General features: G+C 44.2%; 1 pseudogene; it reads right to left on the bottom strand.

Moving 5' to 3' along the window:
- Window positions 1-18: 18 nt before the first annotated feature.
- On the bottom strand, window positions 19-23217 carry LOC109763044 (uncharacterized; annotated as a pseudogene).
- Window positions 23218-24802: the final 1585 nt, after the last annotated feature.

Below are 24802 nucleotides of genomic sequence, written 5' to 3'. Positions count from 1 at the left end.
AGGCACCATCTCCAACCCTCAACTTATCAACTTGACCTCCAGCATCCGCCTCATCAGTACTCTCATGTTGATGGCCATCCATGGGCCCTTCAGCTTGCAGGCCTCCACGCCTTGTTCCAGCACCACCTCCTCAATATCTGTCCAATAACTCAAAATTATGCACAGCCAAAATGTGTGTGTGTGTATTCAGAAGCTTTTTTGTTTACAGCAGCTCTCGATACTGGATACACTTAGCAAATCGCTTGAAGGAAACACATAAAGAAACTATCAGAATAGATGTGATAAAATGCTAGGGCTTAAAACAAACTGACACACATGATCCATGGAAAATAAACCTTCGGAATTCTTTTTCCCCATGGTTCAGTTACTAATATCGACCTCAAACACTCACTTTTGTTTGTTTAGCATCCTAATTTGCAGTACAAGTGTAAAAACATAGGCGCGGTCAATTAGAAATGAATCATGCAGGAACTTAAAAGTCACAAAACAAAGGATAGATTCATGTTGCAGGACTTTATAAATTACCAAATATTATACCAACTTTCCAAGTCAAGTAAAGGAAAAAAAACTCAAAGGTCTTAGTAACAACAACCAACAAACTACTTGCATTCGGCAGTGCCTTGAAGGATGGTGAGAAGGTCAAAATTTTAAACGATGTACAAACACCTACCTCTAATTTATCTCGAGAAGCTTATTTCAAATCAAATAGCTTCTCAGCACAAACTTTTAGCTATTTGAATCGCAACACCATTGCTGGGTGGGATAGTACTCCCTTCAGAAATTAATCAAGCTCAACCCTTCAATTATCCTCACAATATACAAACCGATGCATTAGTGGTAGCAATTGCTTGGGTTTTTATTTGCAACCATACCAGCTATGCCTCCTTATATCTTATCTGAAGCCAACACATTGAGATAAACCAACTCCTGCTACTAGGAAAAAAATGTTTCCACGGTGAAATAATCTAGGGATGAACATAAATCCAAAGCTGTATTCCTTCTCCATTAGCTTGACAAAAAAACGCTATTTCTCCAAAATAATTGTTTTGATATGGTGTTCTGTACAAATCCACAATGCTCCTAAAATGGTACTCATGGCGTTCAAGATCCACTCTTACTTGTCTGATTACCATAAAGTAGCATTTAGAACAGACTAGCAAATAAATCACAATCATGTTCGTGAGCCTTGATCATCTTTGCCACAAGCACAGAAGTACTAACAACTATGAAATGTGTAAACAAAAAAGAGATCACAATAACTAACTATCAGGAATCAGACAAAGCTGTGGGATAACAATAAAAGGCAGGGAATAACTACAAAGCAACAGAAAGTTTACCACTTGATACTTTTGGTGATGAGAACGACGGTGGGTAGTTGCTATATGTGTGGCCATGCACCGTCGAAGCACACACTCTCTTGAGCTGTAATGTTTCAATGTCCAGTGTGCATTTGCCTTGCTCGCACGATGAGCTTCCGGGATGATCCAGGAGGAAGTACGTCCCTTTTGCACATCTGAGCATGTTCCCAGAAATCAGTGGGAGTGAGATTATCTTCTCCTTCTGCCACTGGCTGGAGCTCCCACCATTTTTCCTCCAAATGGTAAGTATACACTAGTAGAAAACAGGGCTTTCGTTCAGGCCTGGCCAGCCCATTAGTCCCGGTTCCGCACGAACCGGGACCTATGGGGTGCATTAGTCCCGGTTCGTGAGCCCAGGGGGCCGGCCGGGCCACGTGGGCCACTGGTCCCGATTCGTCTGGACCTTTTGGTCCCAGTTCAAGGCACGAACCGGGACCAATGCGCCTCACCCCTGGCCCATGACCATTATTCCCGGTTTGTGCCACAAACTGGGACTAAAGGGTTGGTCCTTGTTGCGGCCAGAGTTTAGACCCACCTCGCCAACTGAAGGGCGCTCACACCGGTTTATAAGCCCGTCCCTCTCTGCCTTGTTGAGCTCCTCTCAAAATGAAAATAGATGCCCTTATACAGGGAATTTGATCTAAATTTAGAGTGAGTTTCTCTAAAATTCATAGAAATTTATTATGAATTTAGGTTGAATTTTCTCTATAAGCGCATCTATGCTCATTTTTTTATGTTAGGGTTGGCGATCTTTACAGAATTTTTGTGTGTTGAATATGCACCATTCAAAATCAGTCTGCTTTGAATGGTGCATTTTGAACACACAAAAAGTCAGGAGTTCAAATAAGTTTTAAAAAATGAAATCCCTTTGTAACAGACGAGTTTCCGTATAAAATCCTGATACTTTAAAAGAGATTGTCCGTTTTGTACACGAAGTGCATCCAGTTTTTGCAGTAACCCTCTCGACTTTCTTGCACATGCTATGTGGGGGAAATGATGATACCATGCCAACTTTCAACCTTTTCAGAGTTCATTTGAAATGCTTTTCAATTTTAGGGTCCTATAGCTCAAAATAATTAGTAAATGCATGAAAAATAACAAATGAAGTCAGAAAGGTTTGAAAGATGATGATGTGGCTTTGAATGGTGCATTTTGAACACACAAAAAGTCAGGAGTTCAAATAAGTTTAAAAAAATGAAATCCCTTTGTAACAGACGAGTTTCCGTATGAAATCCTGATACTTTGAAAGAGATTGTCCGTTTTGTACACGAAGTGTATCCAGTTTTTGCAGTAACCCTCTCTACTTTCTTGCACATACTATGTGGGTGAAATGATGATACCATGCCAACTTTCAACCTTTTCAGAGTTCATTTGAAATGCTTTTCAATTTTAGGGTCTTATAGCTCAAAATAATTAGTAAATGCATGAAAAATAACAAATGAAGTCAGAAAGGATTGAAAAATGATGATGTGGCTTTGAATGGTGCATTTTGAACACACAAAAAGTCAGGAGTTCAAATAAGTTTTAAAAAATAAAATCCCTTTGTAACAGACGAGTTTCCGTATGAAATCCTCATACTTTGAAAGAGATTATCCGTTTTGTACACCAAGTGCATCCAGTTTTTGCCGCAACCCTCTCAACTTTCTTGCACATCCTATGTGCATGAAATGATGATACCATGCCAGCTTTCAACCTTTTCGGAGTTCATTTGAAATGCTTTTCAATTTTAGGGTCTTATAGCTCAAAATAATTAGTAAATGCATGGAAAATAACAAATGAAGTAAGAAAGGACTGAAAAATGATGATGTGGCTTTGAATCGTGCATTTTGAACACACAAAAAGTCAGGAGTTCAAATAAGTTTTAAAAAATGAAATCCCTTTGTAACAGACGAGTTTCCATATGAAATCCTGATACTTTGAAAGAGATTGTCCGTTTTGTACACGAAGTGCATCCAGTTTTTGCAGTAACCCTCTCTACTTTCTTGCACATGCTAGGTGGGTGAAATGATGATACCATGCCAAGTTTCAACCTTTTCAGAGTTCATTTGAAATGCTTTTCAATTTTAAGGTCTTATAGCTCAAAATAATTAGTAAATGCATGAAAAATAACAAATGAAGTCAGAAAGGATTGAAAAATGATGATGTGGCTTTGAATGGTGCATTTTGAACACACAAAAAGTCAGGAGTTCAAATAAGTTTTAAAAAATGAAATCCCTTTGTAACAGACGAGTTTCCGTATAAAATCCTGATACTTTGAAAGAGATTGTCCGTTTTGTACACGAAGTGCATCCAGTTTTTGCAGTAACCCTCTCGACTTTCTTGCACATGCTATGTGGGAGAAATGATGATACCATGCCAACTTTCAACCTTTTCAGAGTTCATTTGAAATGCTTTTTAATTTTAGGGTCTTATAGCTCAAAATAATTAGTAAATGCATGAAAAATAACTAATGAAGTCAGAAAGGATTGAAAGATGATGATGTGGCTTTGAATGGTGCATTTTGAACACACAAAAAGTCAGGAGTTCAAATAAGTTTAAAAAAGTGAAATCCCTTTGTAACAGACGAGTTTCCGTATGAAATCCTGATACTTTGAAAGAGATTGTCCGTTTTGTACACGAAGTGCATCCAGTTTTTGCAGTAACCCTCTCGACTTTCTTGCACATGCTATGTGGGAGAAATGATGATACCATGCCAACTTTCAACCTTTTCAGAGTTCATTTGAAATGCTTTTCAATTTTAGGGTCTTCTAGCTCAAAATAATTAGTAAATGCATGAAAAATAACAAATGAAGTCAGAAAGGATTGAAAGATGATGATGTGGCTTTGAATGGTGCATTTTGAACACACAAAAAGTCAGGAGTTCAAATAAGTTTAAAAAAATGAAATCCCTTTGTAACAGACGAGTTTCCGTATGAAATCCTGATACTTTGAAAGAGATTGTCCGTTTTGTACACGAAGTGCATCCAGTTTTTGCAGTAACCCTCTCTACTTTCTTGCACATGCTATGTGGGTGGAATGATGATACCATGCCAACTTTCAACCTTTTCAGAGTTCATTTGAAATGCTTTTCAATTTTAGGGTCTTATAGCTCAAAATAATTAGTAAATGCATGAAAAATAACAAATGAAGTCAGAAAGGACTGAAAAATGATGATGTGGCTTTGAATGGTGCATTTTGAACACACAAAAAGTCAGGAGTTCAAATAAGTTTTAAGAAATGAAATCCCTTCGTAACAGACGAGTTTCCGTATGAAATCCTGATACTTTGAAAGAGATTGTCCGTTTTGTACACGAAGTGCATCCAGTTTTTGCCGTAACCCTCTCAACTTTCTTGCACATGCTATGTGGATGAAATGATGATACCATGCCAACTTTCAACCTTTTCAGAGTTCATTTGAAATGCTTTTCAATTTTAGGGTCTTATAGCTCAAAATAATTAGTAAATGCATGGAAAATAACAAATGCAGTAAGAAAGGACTGAAAAATGATGATGTGGCTTTGAATCGTGCATTTTGAACACACAAAAAGTCAGGAGTTCAAATAAGTTTTAAAAAATGAAATCCCTTTGTAACAGACGAGTTTCCATATGAAATCCTGATACTTTGAAAGAGATTGTCCGTTTTGTACACGAAGTGCATCCAGTTTTTGCAGTAACCCTCTCTACTTTCTTGCACATGCTAGGTGGGTGAAATGATGATACCATGCCAACTTTCAACCTTTTCAGAGTTCATTTGAAATGCTTTTCAATTTTAGGGTCTTATAGCTCAAAATAATTAGTAAATGCATGAAAAATAACAAATGAAGTCAGAAAGGATTGAAAGATGATGATGTGGCTTTGAATGGTGCATTTTGAACACACAAAAAGTCAGGAGTTCAAATAAGTTTTAAAAAATGAAATCCCTTTGTAACAGACGAGTTTCCGTATAAAATCCTGATACTTTGAAAGAGATTGTCCGTTTTGTACACGAAGTGCATCCAGTTTTTGCAGTAACCCTCTCGACTTTCTTGCACATGCTATGTGGGAGAAATGATGATACCATGCCAACTTTCAACCTTTTCAGAGTTCATTTGAAATGCTTTTCAATTTTAGGGTCTTATAGCTCAAAATAATTAGTAAATGCATGAAAAATAACAAATGAAGTCAGAAAGGATTGAAAGATGATGATGTGGCTTTGAATGGTGCATTTTGAACACACAAAAAGTCAGGAGTTCAAATAAGTTTAAAAAAATGAAATCCCTTTGTGACAGACGAGTTTCCGTATGAAATCCTGATACTTTGAAAGAGATTGTCCGTTTTGTACACGAAGTGCATCCAGTTTTTGCAGTAACCCTCTCGACTTTCTTGCACATGCTATGTGGGAGAAATGATGATACCATGCCAACTTTCAACCTTTTCAGAGTTCATTTGAAATGCTTTTCAATTTTAGGGTCTTATAGCTCAAAATAATTAGTAAATGCATGAAAAATAACAAATGAAGTCAGAATGGATTGAAAGATGATGATGTGGCTTTGAATGGTGCATTTTGAACACACAAAAAGTCAGGAGTTCAAATAAGTTTAAAAAAGTGAAATCCCTTTGTAACAGACGAGTTTCCGTATGAAATCCTGATACTTTGAAAGAGATTGTCCGTTTTGTACACGAAGTGCATCCAGTTTTTGCCGTAACCCTCTCTACTTTCTTGCACATGCTATGTGGGTGGAATGATGATACCATGCCAACTTTCAACCTTTTCAGAGTTCATTTGAAATGCTTTTCAATTTTAGGGTCTTATAGCTCAAAATAATTAGTAAATGCATGAAAAATAACAAATGAAGTCAGAAAGGACTGAAAAATGATGATGTGGCTTTGAATGGTGCATTTTGAACACACAAAAAGTCAGGAGTTCAAATAAGTTTTAAGAAATGAAATCCCTTCGTAACAGACGAGTTTCCGTATGAAATCCTGATACTTTGAAAGAGATTATCCGTTTTGTACACGAAGTGCATCCAGTTTTTGCCGTAACCCTCTCAACTTTCTTGCACATGCTATGTGGATGAAATGATGATACCATGCCAACTTTCAACCTTTTCAGAGTTCATTTGAAATGCTTTCCAATTTTAGGGTCTTATAGCTCAAATTAATTAGTAAATGCATGAAAAATAACAAATGAAGTCAGAAAGGACTGAAAAATGATGATGTGGCTTTGAATGGTGCATTTTGAACACACAAAAAGTCAGGAGTTCAAATAAGTTTTAAGAAATGAAATCCCTTCGTAACAGACGAGTTTCCGTATGAAATCCTGATACTTTGAAAGAGATTGTCCGTTTTGTACACGAAGTGCATCCAGTTTTTGCCGTAACCCTCTCAACTTTCTTGCACATGCTATGTGCATGAAATGATGATACCATGCCAACTTTCAACCTTTTCAGAGTTCTTTTGAAATGCTTTTCAATTTTAGGGTCTTATAGCTCAAAATAATTAGTAAATGCATGGAAAATAACAAATGCAGTAAGAAAGGACTGAAAAATGATGATGTGGCTTTGAATCGTGCATTTTGAACACACAAAAAGTCAGGAGTTCAAATAAGTTTTAAAAAATGAAATCCCTTTGTAACAGACGAGTTTCCGTATGAAATCCTGATACTTTAAAAGAGATTGTCCGTTTTGTACACGAAGTGCATCCAGTTTTTGTAGTAACCCTCTCTACTTTCTTGCACATGCTAGGTGGGTGAAATGATGATACCATGCCAACTTTCAACCTTTTCAGAGTTCATTTGAAATGCTTTTCAATTTTAGGGTCTTATAGCTCAAAATAATTAGTAAATGCATGAAAAATAACAAATGAAGTCGGAAAGGATTGAAAAATGATGATGTGGCTTTGAATGGTGCATTTTGAACACACAAAAAGTCAGGATTTCAAATAAGTTTTAAAAAATGAAATCCCTTTGTAACAGACGAGTTTCCGTATGAAATCCTGATACTTTGAAAGAGATTATCCGTTTTGTACACGAAGTGCATCCAGTTTTTGCAGTAACCCTCTCTACTTTCTTGCACATGCTATGTGGGTGAAATGATGATACCATGCCAACTTTTAACATTTTCAGAGTTCATTTCTAGTGCTTTTCAATGTCAGGGTCTTATAGCTCAAAATAATCCGTAAATGCATGAAAAATAACAATTATCATAAAAAATAAATAAGTAATTAGAAACAGAATAAAATAAACTTTAATAAAATATATAAGTAGGAAAAAAATAAAATAAATTTAATAACATAAATAAAATTTATGAAACTAAAATTATCAACGTATTTTCTGTTCAAAACATTATAAGCAACCGCTAGTATTACTGAAACTAAAATTATATATAATTGATGCAACTAAAATTATCAAAGTTTTTTATGTTCAAAATCATTAAAAGCAAAAATAATTTTCATAAAGAACTTTTTTTGTTAGAAACTTTAATAGCAAAAAGAATTATCATAAAATAAAATAAATAAGTAATTAGAAACAAAATAATATAAAATAAATTAGTATTTTGTTGTAAGTATAAACAAAATAAAATAAATAAAGCAAAAAAGAAAAGAAATAAACTGGGAAAAAAAAGCCACCTACTGGGCCACCACGGCCTGAATACGACTAGAAACCCACCCATGGGCCAGGATTCAGGCCCGCAGAAGGCCCAATAGGCCCACAGGCAGATACAGTGTGTTTAGGCCCGAAAGCCTGCATTTGAGAGGAGCTCGAGATGGCAGCGGGAGTGGGGCTTATAAACCACTCTCGAGCTCCCTCAGCTAGCGAGGTGGGACTAAACTTTCGTGCCGCGATGTGGGCAGCACAAGGCCTTTAGTCCCGGTTGGTGCCACCAACCGGTACTAAAGGCATACATTGGTACCGGTTCGTGGCACCAACCGGTACCAATGCCCCCCCTTTAGTCCCGGTTTGTGCCACCAACCGGGACTAAAGGCCTCTGCTTCCCGCACTTTGGGCTGCTGAAAAATGACCTTTGGTCCCGGCTGGTGGCATTAACCGGGACTAAAGGTGAGCTTTGGTCCCGGTTGGTGCCACGAACCGGGACCAATGGTCTGTCTATATAAGCCACACTTGTGAAATTTTCGGTTCAGTTCTTCTTCCCACTGCCCCGACGCCGTCGCCGCGTGCTCCCCTGCCTCGACGCCGTCGCCGCGCGCGCCCCTGCCCTGACGCCGTCGCCGCACGCCGCCCGTGCCCCGACGCCGTCGCCGCGTCGCCGCCCCCTGCCCCAACGCCATCGCCGCCCGCCGCCCCTGCCCCGACGCCGTCGCCGCGCCGCCCCGCGTTGTCACCGCCCCGGTCCGCGCTGCCCCGCGTCGTCACCGCTCCGGTCCGCATCGCCCCTGCCCCGACGCCATCGCCCCCTGCCCCAATGCCGTCGCCGCGCGCCGCCCCTGCGCACCGACGCCGTCGCCGCGCCGCCCCGCGTCGTCACCGCCCCGGTCCGCGCCGCCCCTGCCCCGACGCCGTCGCCGACGCCGCCCCCAGTGAGCCCTGGCCCCCGCGCTCCTGCCCTGCCCCCCGCCACCGCTGCCGGCGTAAAAAATATATGATTAGATGATTTTTTGTTCATAGATATGATTTTTTTGTTCATATATCATATGATGTTTTTATATTGTTCATAGATGATCGATCATATTTGTTCATATGTATGCAAGCGAAGTCGTTGTAGTTAGTTGTACTGTTTAGTAGTTGAACTAGTTGATTTAACAAAACTAGTTTATTTTACTATAGAAGTAGTTTATTTTTAGCAAGGAAATTAATAGAACTAGATTGTTTTTTTAGTTAAAGCACTTATTCCCGCATCGACGTCGACGATGCCTATCCCGCATCCTCGTCGTCGACTCGGCGGAGGAGGCCGGCTTGATCAGAGGGGCAATGTGCGGGACTGGGCTCCGCCGGGCTGGTTTTGGGAGGTGCTACCTACCGGTGGGCGTAGGTTGGTGAGGAGCCAGCCCGTCGTTGACCCGATCCTTGTTTGGTGGCGGTCGCGTGGGCCAGTGACGGTGCCGAGGCTTCCGGACACCGCAGAGGTGGTACGTCATCGTGTCAGCGAGGAGGACCAGCACGTCCGTCGCTACATGGTTGCATTGGAGGGCAGGTTCGACAATACCTGGCAGGTTCTTCAGGGATCTCACTGGAGCTATGATCCTGTGATGGTTCCGTCCCTTTGGGTGTCCACCGCCCGCGCCGATACCCGTCGGGCGCTACGGTTCTAGCTGTACTAGCGATGCTATATGTATGATAGTATTCGAGGTGTATTAGTGATAATATTCGACGATGTACGGACGCATGGAGATGATGTAGTTTTGCTTATAATTGAATGCATCCTAATTTGAATACTACTTTATTTTGTGATTTGATTTTGCTTATTGAATGCTCAAATTGGAAAACTACTCCTACTTTGAATGCTAAAATTGGAGAGCACTATGCAAGGCGTATGCATATGATTAGTTGATAGCTTATAGGGTTTTTGTTTTCGCAGAAATCTAGGAGCCCCCGGCCCCTCCATCATCCCCACCGTCATCCCCGTCACCGCCCCCTCTGACATCGAGGTGAGACCAGCCAAATCCTCTTTTAGAAAGATAATTAAACGATATTTCGTGTTGACTGTAAGTCTGTCGAGTCTCCACCATATATGAGAGGACGAAGAATCCCGACTGTTGTCGTGGGGGTAGCTTCTCCTTCGTTCCCGTGTGCTAGACAATTTGGTGTAATGCACTCGAGAACGAAAGGAGGAGCTACCATCACCGACGGTCGCAAATGTCAGAGAGGAATTAGTGAGGGAGAGTTCCACCATATATATATGAGAGGACGAAGAATCCCGACTGTTGTCGTGGGGTCGCTTCTCCTTGTTGAGGAACGTAGCAGAAATTCAAAATTTTCTACGCATCACCAAGATCAATCTATGGAGTAATCTAGCAACGAGGGGAAGGGGAGTGCATCTACATACCCATGTAGATCGCGATGCGGAAGCGTTGCAAGAACGCGGATGAGGGAGTCGTACTCGTAGCGATTCAGATCGCGGTTGATTCCGATCTAAGCGCCGAACCACGGCGCCTCCGCGTTCAACACACGTGCAGCCCGGTGACGTCTCCCATGCCTTGATCCAGCAAGGTGAGAGGGAGAGGTTGGGGAAGACTCCATCCAGCAGCAGCACGACGGCGTGGTGGTGGTGGAGAAGCGTGGCAATCCCGCAGGGCTTCGCCAAGCACCGCGGGAGAGGAGGAGGAGGAAGAGGGGTAGGGCTGCGTCAAAAGAGAGACGTTCTCGTGTCTGTATGGCAGCCCCAAACCTCAAGTATATATAGGGGGGAGAGGGCTGCGCCCCCTTTAGGGTTCCCTCCCCCCAAGGGGTGCGGCCAGCACTAGATCCCATCTAGGGGGGCGGCCAAGGGGAGGAGAGGGGGCGCCACTAGGGTGGGCCTTAAGGCCCATCTGGACCTAGGGTTTGCCCCCTCCACTCTCCCATGCGCCTTGGGCCTTGGTGGGGGCGCACCAGCCCACCTGGGGCTGGTCCCCTCCCACACTTGGCCCACGCAGCCTTCTGGGGCTGGTGGCCCCACTTGGTGGACCCCCGGGACCCTCCCGGTGGTCCCGGTACATTACCGATAACACCCGAAACTTTTCCAGTGACCAAAACAGGACTTCCCATATATAAATCTTTACCTCCGGACCATTCCGGAACTCCTCGTGACGTCTGGGATCTCATCCGGGACTCTGAACAACATTCGGTAACCACGTACATCTATTCCCTATAACCCTAGCGTCATCGAACCTTAAGCGTGTAGACCCTACGGGTTCGGGAACCATGCAGACATGACCGAGACGTTCTCCGGTCAATAACCAATAGTGGGATCTGGATACCCATGTTGGCTCCCACATGTTCCACGATGATCTCATCGGATGAACCACGTTGTCGGGGATTCAATCAATCCCGTATGCAATTCCCTTTGTCTATCGGTATGTTACTTGCCCGAGATTCGATCGTCGGTATCCCGATACCTTGTTCAATCTCGTTACCGGCAAGTCTCTTTACTCGTTCCGTAACTCACATCATCCCGTGATCAACTCCTTGGTCACACTGGGCACATTATGATGATGTCCTACCGAGTGGGCCCAGAGATACCTCTCCATTTACACGGAGTGACAAATCCCAGTCTCGATTCGTGCCAACCCAACAGACACTTTCGGAGATACCTGTAGTGCACCTTTATAGTCACCCAGTTACGTTGTGACGTTTGGTACACCCAAAGCATTCCTACGGTATCCGGGAGTTGCACAATCTCATGGTCTAAGGAACTGATACTTGACATTAGAAAAGCTCTGAGCAAATGATGTGATCCCGTTATCAATGACATCCAATGTCCATGGTCAGGAAACCGTAACCATCTATTGATCAACGAGCTAGTCTCCTAGAGGCTTACTAGGGACATGGTGTTGTCTATGTATCCACACATGCATCTGAGTTTCCTATCAATACAATTCTAGCATGGATAATAAACGATTATCATGAACAAGGAAATATAATAATAACCAATTTATTATTGCCTCTAGGGCATATTTCCAACAGTCTCCCACTTGCACTAGAGTCAATAATCTAGTTCACATCACCATGTGATTAACACTGACAGGTCACATCACCATGTGACCAACATCCAAAGAGTTTACTAGAGTCAACAATCTAGTTCACATCACTATGTGATTAACACTCAATGAGTTCTGGTTTGATCATGTTATGCTTGTGAGAGAGGTTATTAATCAACGGGTCTGAACCTTTCAGATCCGTGTGTGCTTTACGAATATCTATGTCATCTTGTGGATGCTACCACGCGCTATTTGGAGCCATTTCAAATAATTGCTCTACTATACGAATCCGGTTTACTACTCAGAGTCATCCGGATTAGTGTCAAAGTTCGCATCGACATAACCCTTTACGACGAACTCCTTTTCACCTCCATAATCGAGAAAATTCCTTAGTCTTCTAGATACTAAGGATAAGTTCGACCGCTGTCATGTGATCCATTCCCAGATCACTATTGTACCCCTTGACCAACTCATGGCAAGGCACACTTCATGTGCGGTACACAGCATAGCATACTGTAGAGCCTACGTCTGAAGCATAGGGGACGACCTTCGTCCTTTCTCTTTCTTCTGCTGTGGTCAGGTCTTGAGTCTTACTCAATACTCACACCTTGTAACACATCCAAGAACTCCTTCTTTGCTGATCTATTTTGAACTCTTTCAAAATCATGTCAAGGTGTGCGTTCTTTGAAAGTATCATCGGGCGTCTTGATCTATCTCTATAGATCTTGATGCCCAATATGTAAGCAGCTTTTATCCAGGTCTTCCTTTGGAAAACTCCTTTCAAACAACCCTTTATGCTTTCCAGAAATTTTACATCATTTCGGATCAACAATATGTCATTCACATATACTTATCAGAAATGTTGTAGCGCTCCCACTCACTTTATTGGAAATACAAGTTTCTCATAAACTTTGTATAAACCCAAAATCTTTGATCATCTCATCAAAGCGTACATTCCAACTCCGAGATGCTTACTCCAGTCCTTAGAAGGATCGCTGGAGCTAGCATACCTTTTAGCATCCTTAGGATGGACAAAACCTTTCTGATTGTATCACATGCAACCTTTCCTTACGAAAACTGGTAAGGAAACTTGTTTTGACATCCATCTGCCAGATTTCATAAATGCAGCTAATGCTAACATGATTCCGACGGACTTAAGCATCGCTACGGATGAGAAAATCTCATCGTAGTCAACTCCTTGAACTTGTGAAAATACCTTTTTTTTTCACAAGTCGAGCTTCATAGACGGTAACATTACCGTCCACGTCCGTCTTCTTCTTAAAGATCCATTTTATCTCGGATTTCATGGCTTCTAACCATTTGTCGGAATATGGGCCCACCATCGCTTCTCCATAGCCCGTAGGTTCAGTATTATCCAACAACATGATATCTCAGACAGGATCACGTACCACTCTGAAGTAGCACGCATCCTCGTCGTCCTACGAGGTTTGGTGGTGACTTGATCCGAAGTTTCATGATCACTATCATAAGCTTCCACTTCAATTGGTATAGGTGCCACAGGAACAACTTCCTGTGCCCTGCTACACACTAGTTGAAGTGACGGTTCAATAACCTTATCAAGTCTCCACCATCCTCCCACTCAATTGTTTCGAGAGAAACTTTTCCTCGAGAAAGGACCCGTTTCTAGAAGCAATTACTTTTGCTTCCAGATCTGAAATAGGAGGTATACCCAACTATTTTGGGTTTTCTATGAAGATGCATTTATCCGCTTTGGGTTCGAGCTTATCAGCCTGAAACTTTTTCACATAAGCATCGCAGTCCCAAACTTTTAAGAAACGACAACTCAGGTTTCTCTAAACGGTGTCGTCTCAACGGAATTGCGTGGTGCCCTATTTAAAGTGAATGCGATTGTCCCTAATGCCTAACCCATAAACGATAGTGGTAATTCGATAAGAGACATCATGGCATGCACCATATCCAATAGGGTGCAGTTATGATGTTCGGACACACCATCACACTATGGTGTTCCAGGCGGTATTAATATTGAAACACCTTCCACAATGTCTTAATTGTGTGCAAAACTCGTAGCTCAGATACTCATCTCTATGATCATATCACAGACATTTTATCCTCTTGTCACGACGATCTTCAACTTCACTCTGAAATTACTTGAACCTTTCAATAATTCAGACTTGTGTTTCATCAAGTAAATACACTCAGCATCTACTCAAACCATCTGTGAAGTAAGAACATAACGATATCCACTGCATGCCTCAGCACTCATTGGACTGCATACATCAAAATGTGTGACTTCCAATAAGTTGCTCTCTTGTTCCATCTTACTGAAAACGAGGCTTTTCAGTCATCTTGCCCATGTGGTATGATTTGCATGTCTCAAGTGATTCAAAATCAAGTGAGTCCAAACGATCCATCTGCATGGAGTTTCTTCATGCATATATACCAATAGACATGGTTCGCATGTCTCAATCTTTTCAAAAACGACTGAGTCCAAAGATCCATCTACATGGAGCTTCTTCATGCGTTCTATACCAATATGACTCAAATAGCTGTGCCACAAGTATGTGGTACTATCATTACTTTTGGCATGAACATGTGTATCACTACGATCGAGATTCATTTTAGGTGCAAGACCATTGAAGGTATTATTCAAATAAACAGAGTAACCATTATTCTCCTTAAATGAATAACCGTATTGCGATAAACATAATCCAATCATGCTCAACGCAAACACCAAATCTCGATGGTAGAGGGAGCATGCGATGCTTGATCACATCAACCTTGGAAACACTTCCAACACATATCGTCATCTCACCTTTAGCTAGTCTCCGTTTATTCCGCAGCTTTTATTTCGAGTTACTAACACTTAGCAACCGAACCGGTATCTAATACCCTGGTGCTGCTCGGAATACTAGTAAAGTACACATTCATATAATGTATATCCAATATACTTCTGTCGACCTTGCCTGCCTTCTCATCTACCAAGTATCTAGGGTAGTTCTGCTTCAGTGACCGTTCCCCTCATTACGGAAGCACTTAGTCTTGGGTTTGGGTTCTACCTTGGGATTCTTCACTAGAGCAGCAAATGATTTGCTGTTTCATGAAGTATCCCTTTTGACCTTGCCCTTCTAGAAACTAGTGGTTTTACTAACCATCAACAATTGATGCTCCTTCTTGATTTCTACTTTCGCGGTGTCAAACATCGCGAGTTGCTCAAGGATCATCATATCTATCCCTGATATGTTATAGTTCATCACGAAGCTCTAATAGCTTGGTGGCAGTGACTTATGGAGAACCATCACTATCTCATCTGGAAGATTAACTCCCACTCGATTCAAGTGATTGTAGTACTCAGACAATCTGAGCACATGCTCAACGATTGAGCTTTTCTCCCTTAGTTTGCAGGCTTAAGAAACTTGTCAGAGGTCTCATACCTCTTGACGTGGGCACTAGTCTGAAATCCCGATTTCAGTCTTCGGAACATCTCATATGTTCTGCGATGTTTCAAAAACCGTCTTTGGTGCCACAATTCTAAACCGTTAGCATTACGCACTGAACTATCACGTAGTCATCAAAACGTGTATGTCAGATGTTTCGCAACATCTACAGACGACGCTGAGGTTCAGCACACCGAGCGGTGCATTAAGGACATAAGCCTTCTGTGCAGCAATGAGGACAATCCTCAGTTTACGGACCCAGTCTGCATAATTGCTACTACCAACTTTCAACTAAACTTTCTCTAGGAACGTATCTAAAACAGTAGAACTAAAGCGTATGACATAATTTGCAAAAACCTTTTGACTATGTTCATGATAATGAAGTTCATCTGATTAATGAACTCCCACTCAGATAGACATCCCTCTAGTCATCTAAGTGATACATGATCCGAGTCAAACTAGGCCGTGTCCGATCATCACGTGAGACGGACTAGTCATTATCGGTGAACATCTCCATGTTGATCGTATCTGCTATACGACACATGTTCGACCTTTCGGTCTCTTGTGTTCCGAGGCCATGTCTGTACATGCTAGGCTCGTCAAGTCAACCTAAGTGTTTTGCATGTGTTCCGAGGCCATGTCTGTACATGCTAGGCTCGTCAACACCCGTTGTATTCGAACGTTAGAATCTATCACACCCGATCATCACGTGGTGCTTTGAAACAACGAACCTTCGCAACGGTGCACAGTTAGGGGGAACACGTCTCTTGAAATTTTTAGTGAGGGATCATCTTACTTACTACCGTCGTTCTAAGCAAATAAGATGCATAACATGATAAACATCACATGCAATCAAATAGTGACATGATATGGCCAATATCATTTTGCTCCTTTGATCTCCATCTTCGGGGCACCATGATCATCTTTGTCACCGGCATGACACCATGATCTCCATCATCATGATCTCCATCATTGTGTCTTCATGAAGTTGTCACGCCAACGATTACTTCTACTTCTATGGCTAACGCGCTTAGCAATAAAGTAAAGTAATTTACATGGCATTATTCAATGACACGCAGGTCATACAAAAAAATAAAGACAACTCCTATGGCTCCTGCCGGTTGTCATACTCATCGACATGCAAGTCGTGATTCCTATTACAAGAACATGATCAATCTCATACATCACATATACCATTCATCACATCCTTTTTGGCCATATCACATCACATAGCACATGCTGCAAAAACAAGTTAGACGTCCTCTAATTGTTGTTGCAAGTTTTTACGTGGCTTGTATAGGTTTCTAGCAAGAACGTTTCTTACCTACGTAAAACCACAACGTGATATGCCAATTTCTATTTACCCTTCATAAGGACCCTTTTCATCAAATCCGTTCTGACTAAAGTGGGAGAGACAGACACCCGCTAGCCACCTTATGCATCTAGTGCATGTCAGTCGGTGGAACCTGTCTCACGTAAGCGTACGTGTAAGGTCGGTCCGGGCCGCTTCATCCCACAATGCCGCCAAAACAAGATAAGACTAGTAGCGGCAAGAAGAATTGACAACATCGACGCCCACAAATACTTTGTGTTCTACTCGTGCGTAGAAACTACGCATAAACCTGGCTCATGATGCCACTGTTGAGGAACGTAGCAGAAATTCAAAATTTTCTACGCATCACCAAGATCAATCTATGGAGTAATCTAGCAACGAGGGGAAGGGGAGTGCATCTACATACCCTTGTAGATCGCGATGCGGAAGAGTTGCAAGAACGCGGATGAGGGAGTCGTACTCGTAGCGATTCAGATCGCGGTTGATTCCGATCTAAGCGCCGAACCACGGCGCCTCCGCGTTCAACACACGTGCAGCCCGGTGACGTCTCCCACGCCTTGATCCAGCAAGGTGAGAGGGAGAGGTTGGGGAAGACTCCATCCAGCAGCAGCACGACGGCGTGGTGGTGGTGGAGGAGCGTGGCAATCCCGCAGGGCTTCGCCAAGCACCGCGGGAGAGGAGGAGGAGGAAGAGGGGTAGTGCTGCGTCAAAAGAGAGACGTTCTCGTGTCTGTATGGCAGCCCCAAACCTCAAGTATATATAGGGGGGGAGAGGGTTGCGCCCCCTTTAGGGTTCCCCCCCCAAGGGGTGCGGCCAGCCCTAGATCCCATCTGGGGGGGCGGCCAAGGGGGGAGAGGGGGGGCGCCACTAGGGTGGGCCTTAAGGCCCATCTGGACCTAGGGTTTGCCCCCTCCACTCTCCCATGCGCCTTGGGCCTTGGTGGGGGGGCGCACCAGCCCACCTGGGGCTGGTCCCCTCCCACACTTGGCCCACACAGCCTTCTGGGGCTGGTGGCCCCACTTGGTGGACCCCCGGGACCCTCCCGGTGGTCCCGGTACATTACCGATAAGACCCGAAACTTTTCCGGTGACCAAAACAGGACTTCCCATATATAAATCTTTACCTCCGGACCATTCCGGAACTCCTCGTGACGTCTGGGATCTCATCCGGGACTCCGAACAACATTCGGTAACCACGTACATCTATTCCCTATAACCCTAGCGTCATCGAACCTTAAGCGTGTAGACCCTACGGGTTCGGGAACCATGCAGACATGACCGAGACGTTCTCCGGCCAATAACCAACAGCGGGATCTTGATACCCATGTTGGCTCCCACATGTTCCACGATGATCTCATCGGATGAACCACGTTGTCGGGGATTCAATCAATCCCGTATGCAATTCCCTTTGTCTATCGGTATGTTACTTGCCCGAGATTCGATCGTCGGTATCCCGATACCTTGTTCAATCTCATTACCGGCAAGTCTCTTTACTCGTTCCGTAACTCATATCATCCCGTGATCAACTCCTTGGTCACACTGTGCACATTATGATGATGTCCTACCGAGTGGGCCCAGAGATACCTCTCCGTTTACACGGAGTGACAAATCCCAGTCTCGATTCGTGCCAACCCAACAGACACTTTCGGAGATACCTGTAGTGCACCTTTATAGTCACCCAGTTACGTTGTGACGTTTGGTACACCCAAAGCATTCCTACGGTATCCGGGAGTTGCACAATCTCATGGTCTAAGGAACTGATACTTGACATTAGAAAAGCTCTGAGCAAACGAACTACACGATCTTGTGCTAGGCTTAGGATTGGGTCTTGTCCATCACATCATTCTCCTAATGATGTGATCCCGTTATCAACGACATCCAATGTCCATGGTCAGGAAACCGTAACCATCTATTGATCAACGAGCTAGTCTCCTAGAGGCTTACTAGGGACATGGTGTTGTCTATGTATCCACACATGCATCTGAGTTTCCTATCAATACAATTCTAGCATGGATAATAAACGATTATCATGAACAAGGAAATATAATAATAACCAATTTATTATTGCCTCTAGGGCATATTTCCAACACTCCTTTGTTCCCGTGTGCTAGACATTTTGGTGTAATGCACTCGGGGACAAATGGAGGAGCGACAATCACCAACGGTCGAATGTATACACCACGTGAGCTGAGAGTTTTCATGAAAAGACTCGACAAACCGATAGTCAACCCGTGATGAATAATAATGATCTAACTTAGGTTTTTTAGTACGTATATTTAATTGTAGACGTTTAATATTTGAATTATGAACATAGGAAATGTCGTACTCGGACGACGAAAGTCTCCCGGGGGAGTGCGACTGGTGCCACGACGACCGAGGTCAGTGCGACAGGCCTCACCTGGACGAAGATCGGCGCTTCAGTATTAAGCTGGAGGAGACCTTCGATGTTGAAACGGTACGCAACGACGACAAGTGTTATTTTTTCGTAATTAAGCACGACTTCAACTATTTCAATGTGTACTTTTCATCTTTTACAATTCGGCTAGCTTATCCCATGCCATGCAAGACGCTACGTCTTGGAGAGGATGGGTTTTGAAGACCATGAAAGTATGGAAACAAAGAAAATTCACCAAAGGACCCATTGTGATATAGATTTTGAAGTAAATCTGTATAATTCTGATAGCGTAACCCATTTTGGTTGCAAAAATTGGGAAGCATAATGCAAGATGTATGGTTTTGATGAGGGTATGCTTGTCACCATGGATCTTGGTGATCCTGACATCGAGCAAGACAATATGGACATTTGGGTCCTTGTTGATACGCCTCCAATTCTACCGCTATGTGAGTTTCTCAAACATAGTTATTAGCTAATTTATATTGTTCATTTCAAAATAGTTGACAACTTATTTTCATTGACAGCTTATTTTGATTGTTCAAACAATGTGCGGAACATGGTAGACACCTACTACACCGATGGCTCTGAGTTAACTTATAAGGAGAAAACTCATCTGGTCGGATTTTGTACTAATCTTGAGAATTACAATATCTATTTTAAAACTCCTCCACATTATGGTCAATACGTGCAACTAGTGCACGTGTTGAACTACAGTAACTACTATGGAGATACCTTGGTAAGATTTCTTACTATTACGACATCCGTGCATATTTTGCATACTCCTAAAACTAGTACATCATTGCTAACTATGAAGTTATTACTATGTTTTTCAACAGATAATCCCAGAGGATTGTGTGCCTCATTTGATGTATCAGAATGGTAGGCTTGATGTTTTGAACATACAACCAGGTCATCCTACGAATCTCAACTGTCCATACCGGATTTCTAAAAGAAGTGGAGACATGCAAATCAAAGAATGGAAAAAATGTATGGACAGTCGCAAGGAGGTTCTTGGAAGCAAAAGGAAGCGAAGCGCAAGAATTGGAGACAGGATGATCTCCATTCTCCATAATGGAGAGTCAGGGTCTATATTGTTTTATGCTATTTTACCTTAAAGAGGGTATTTCGGTCCTACCTAATACTGATGATCATGTGCTAAGAACAATTAAGTAGGGTTGGTTCGATGACTATGTGGATGATGATCGTATGACTAGTTATTAATAACGAGTAGAAGTTGTATGATCATGATTAGTACGACTTGTTATTATATATGATGATGCATGATGCGCGCATGAAGAGTTATTATATATCAGCGGGTGAAATGAACAGGGATTGGATTGAAGCGAAGGCAACATGCATGTGGTGCATGTCGAAAGTAGTACAATCCAAACTTGATCAAGTTAGGATTAGTATTACTTTCGACATGCACCACATGTTGCCTTCACTTCAATCTAAGCCATGTTTAGGCATAGCAGTACGTAGCATTGGTAAACCAAGCACGGAGATATAAGAGAGGACACCTTCTCTCTAGTAGCTACCTAATAACAACCTAAATTAACCCCCAAAACCCCTAAATCAACCCATTTCAAAAAAAAACAAAAAGCTCAGCTCCAGCCAGATGTTGACGCGTGGATGCCTATTGGTCCCGGTTGGTGTCACCAACCGGGACCAAAGGCCCCCCGTCCTGGGCTGGCCGCAGCGGCCACGTGGAGGACCTTCTGTCCCGGTTCATGTAAGAACCGGAACTAAAGGCCAAGGGCATTAATAACGACCTTTTAGTCCCGGTTCACAAACCGGGACAGAAGGACCTCACGAACCGGGACAATAGGCCCTTTTTCTACTAGTGATACACTACTAGGAAAAGGGCTATAAATAACATGGACACTAATGGCGCACCACACATGTGGTACGCCACTACTATATACTAATGGCGCACCATGTGTTGGTACGCCATTAGTGTCCAAATACTAATGGCGCACCACATCCACGGTGCGCCACTACTAACATTTTTTTTTTAAAAACTAGTAATGGCGCACCAGGGGATAGTGCGCCATTACTAGTTTAACTAGTAATGGCGCACCACACCCTCGGTGCGCCACTATTGACAATTTTTTTTTTCAAAACTAGTAATGGCGCACCAGGGCCACACCCTCGGTGCGCCACTACTAACAAACTAGTAATGGCGCACCACACCCACGATGCGCCATTACTAACTTTGCCCAAAAATTCCACCAAATGCACCCCCGGGACTGCCTTTTCAGTTTTAGAAAAAATAAAAGAAAATGATAGAAATGTCAAAAAAATAAAATAAAATAAGTTTCCCATGTGATATGTGGTCTAGTTGTTGGGAAAATTTACAAATATGAATTTCGACTTTATTTGCAAAATCTCTGTGGAATTTGTAAAATGGGCATAACTTTTGCATACGAACTCGGATTAAAAAGTTTTTTATATGAAAAATCATCTACTCGAAAAGTTACATATGATTTGAACCTAACAGAACGAAATATATGGGGATTTTAAGATCTAGAGGGGGGAAATGAAAAAAAATTCAAACTTACTAGTGGCGCACCATTTGCTAGGTGCGCCACTAGTAACAGAAAAAAAAGTTTCAAATTTTTTTTTGGAAAAAATGTTCGAAATATGATACGTAATATGAACGGAAGTTTGAAATATTGTTTCAAAATTTCATCACACTCATGAACATGAACAAAGTCCTAGACATCAACAAGGTTTAATAGGATTGATATGCTACATATATTAACAAGTGCCTGTTAAGTGAGCTAGTGCTGGGGTTGGATAGAACTCTGAAGTTAAGCGTGCTATTAAGCCATAGCGACCCGAGATTAAGAAAAAAGCGAAAAAAAATTTGAAAAAAATATTTCTGAAAAAAATTTGAAAAAAAATGTTAGTAATGACGCACTTCTATGTGGTGCGCCATTACTAAGTCAGATAGTAATGGCGCACCGTGTGATGTACTAATGGCGCACTGCCTGGTGCGCCATTAGTAAAAAATTCTAATGGCGTGATGCTAGTGGCGCACCTGTAGTGCACCATTAGTAGGCAAAACAGGTGCGTCACTAGCAGGCCTTTTCCTAGTAGTGTAACTGCGGCTAGATATGTCAGGCCGACTAACAAGCATTCTAGGCCTGCCTTCTCTTGACTCAAATATAGTTATACAAAGATAGGGTGGATTTTTGGCTTCGGATGGGAGTTCAGCAATGGAGAACTCCATCATCCGGGTGTCGAGCATCAACATTTTCAATTCATGCTCCCAGTGCCAGTCTGGCAGCCAGTAAAAGCAGCCACACGCATACTGCCGCCTTTGGAAGAGTGGAATCCTTAGGGATGTTAGCAGACCATCTAATAAATTGGTCCAACTCTGCGATATGGCTCGCCATTGTCTAGTGTTGGACGAGAAGACAAAGGCAATGAGCTTAGTTGTGCACTCCACCATCCAGATCACACTGAACGATGTCTCTTCAGTAGTTGCCGCCTCATCGCCATCCCGAGAGGAAAGTCTCACAGAAATTCTGCCGGATTGGTTCCTCAACCGAAGCTCTTAGGTCGTCGGGGATTGGGGGAAGCAGTTGGTACTGCCGGTGCAACGGGTCACACACTGCCATCTCCGTGAACCGGTCCCCGTCATAAAATACCCCCGGGGTTGTGCCGAGGAGGACGCGGCCTTCGCGAATATCCCGGACAGCCCAGCAGTCAGCGTGGGCAGGGGCGGGGACGAAGGAGAAGGAGAAGTCGCAGGCGAGGGCGACGGCTCTGGCTGCTAACGCGGAGGGGTAAGGCGGCTCGGCGGGCTGGAAGCCTTGGCTTGCGTTGACGAAGCCGAGGAGGGGCGGGGAGCTTGCGGTACTGCTGGAGGAAGGACGAAGGAGCGGTCGGTGATGAGGCGGCGGAATGTGACGCATGTGGCGGAGGTGAAGACGAGGTCGGCTGGGTCGGGAATGCGGTGGAAGATGTCCAGCAAGAGGTCCCCTGGGATTGGCAGCGAGGAAACTTCCCGGGCACCATGCGGCCACGGCAGCGGACGAGGCGGGGACTCAGGTTGGTGCTCGAGAACGGCCGGATCCATGCGGATCTTTCGCTCGTCCGCCGCGCCGCCGGCCATCCGCCTCCGATTCGGAATCTACGGACGGACGACACGGGAGCGAGGAGTGAGACTGTGAGAGGATTTGGGGGAATGAGAAGGGAGTTGCTGCCATTCAGACATCTCGAAGGACCTTGGCGCAAATATCACCAATGAAGAGTCCGGTGTCCCACCACCCAACTCCCAAGCTTTTTTTTAGAACGAAGGCTCGAGGATGAGCCCGGCTTTGAATTAACAAAGCCATCAACCGGCCAGGTATTACAGCCAACAAGTGCAGCCCAACGCCACATACACAGAAAATAAAACACGAGTGGCCCAAACATACATGGGTGCTTAAGATACAGCTTACAACACAATCCCAAACTACAAGCACCTAAACTAGATAGAGATGAAGAACCGCTTGAAGAAAGGACTGCCCTTGAAGCTCGAAACATCGGCACCCAAGGAAACAACAGCGACAATGGCATTGCCTACCGCCTTGGCCACAAACACGCCAAAACTCCTGCACTGGACCAGAAAGATACCACACCATCCTTCTCCCTCGCCGAAGAGGGTCCCTACCCCCTCGTCCTGGCTCGAAGGACGCCGCACCGTTGAGCGAGGGATGAGTTCACCCTCGAACAAGGAAAGGCACGATCTTGGGGTAGCAGACACAGAACATTTGCTCGCATCCATGTCGCAGCAACGGGCATAACTCACTGGGCATTTAAGCACAGACCGCCGGTGTCCAAACAAGAAGAGAGTAAGCTACAGGAAACGACACATCGGAGCTGAAGAAGCATCGAGCTTGCGGCGAACAACAGGGAAACAGATCATGCACAGGATGCGAGGGAAATGGCCCTGATGCTCATTGAGCTGCCACGGCTCTGTTGCCAGGAAGGGGAACCCTTTCCTCTTCCACCCAGGCTCAAGGGAGCCGAGCACCGGCGAATAGGGGAAACCAAGTTGTCACACGGACCCCCGCTGCAATTGCAAACCTCGGATCTAGCACCACACACCTACACCCTTCTAACCAGACGACGCCCCCAGGGAGGTTACGACGCCGAGCGCCGCCGCCACCGAATCCGCAAGGGATTACAGGATTTAACCTTGGAACGGAGGGGAAGGGGTGGGAAGAGGGGATCTCGGCGGTGCCTTCAAGAAGGGGAGCCGCGCCCGACGGCCTGGCCACCGCCGTGGTCGGAGACACCAACCAGGGATTTCTCCCGGTCCCGACGAACACCACCACAACCAGCTACTAACAGACCGGCAAAGAAGCACCAGCGCTAGCACAGGTTGTGAGCGGGCTAGAGGAAAGAGGAGAAACAACCTTCAGATATGAGGTCAGAGGGCCACCGGAGCAGCCCACCGACCATGCACCGTGTCCCCCGTCGTTCGCCGCCCGCGCGGCCGAGGACGAAGACCCACACCCGTGGGCGCGCCTGCCGCCCCGGCTGCCTAGGCCCTCCACGCAGGTGAAGCCGCCAGATCCCCGCCGCCACCTTCATCGGTGTCGCGCGCGCATGTCGGAGGGCACCTCGGGCGGCGGCGGAGGGTAGGGAAGGGGGAGGGAGGGTGGCGGCGGCGGTTAGGGCAACCCTCGAGTCGCCTCAGAGGAGACGACGCG

Source organism: Aegilops tauschii, chromosome 6 (assembly GCF_002575655.3).
Source record: "Aegilops tauschii subsp. strangulata cultivar AL8/78 chromosome 6, Aet v6.0, whole genome shotgun sequence".
In the NCBI taxonomy this organism is placed as follows: domain Eukaryota; kingdom Viridiplantae; phylum Streptophyta; class Magnoliopsida; order Poales; family Poaceae; genus Aegilops; species Aegilops tauschii.
The sequence above is the reverse complement of the archived record's forward strand: the minus strand, read 5'-3'. Positions and strand labels throughout refer to the sequence as shown.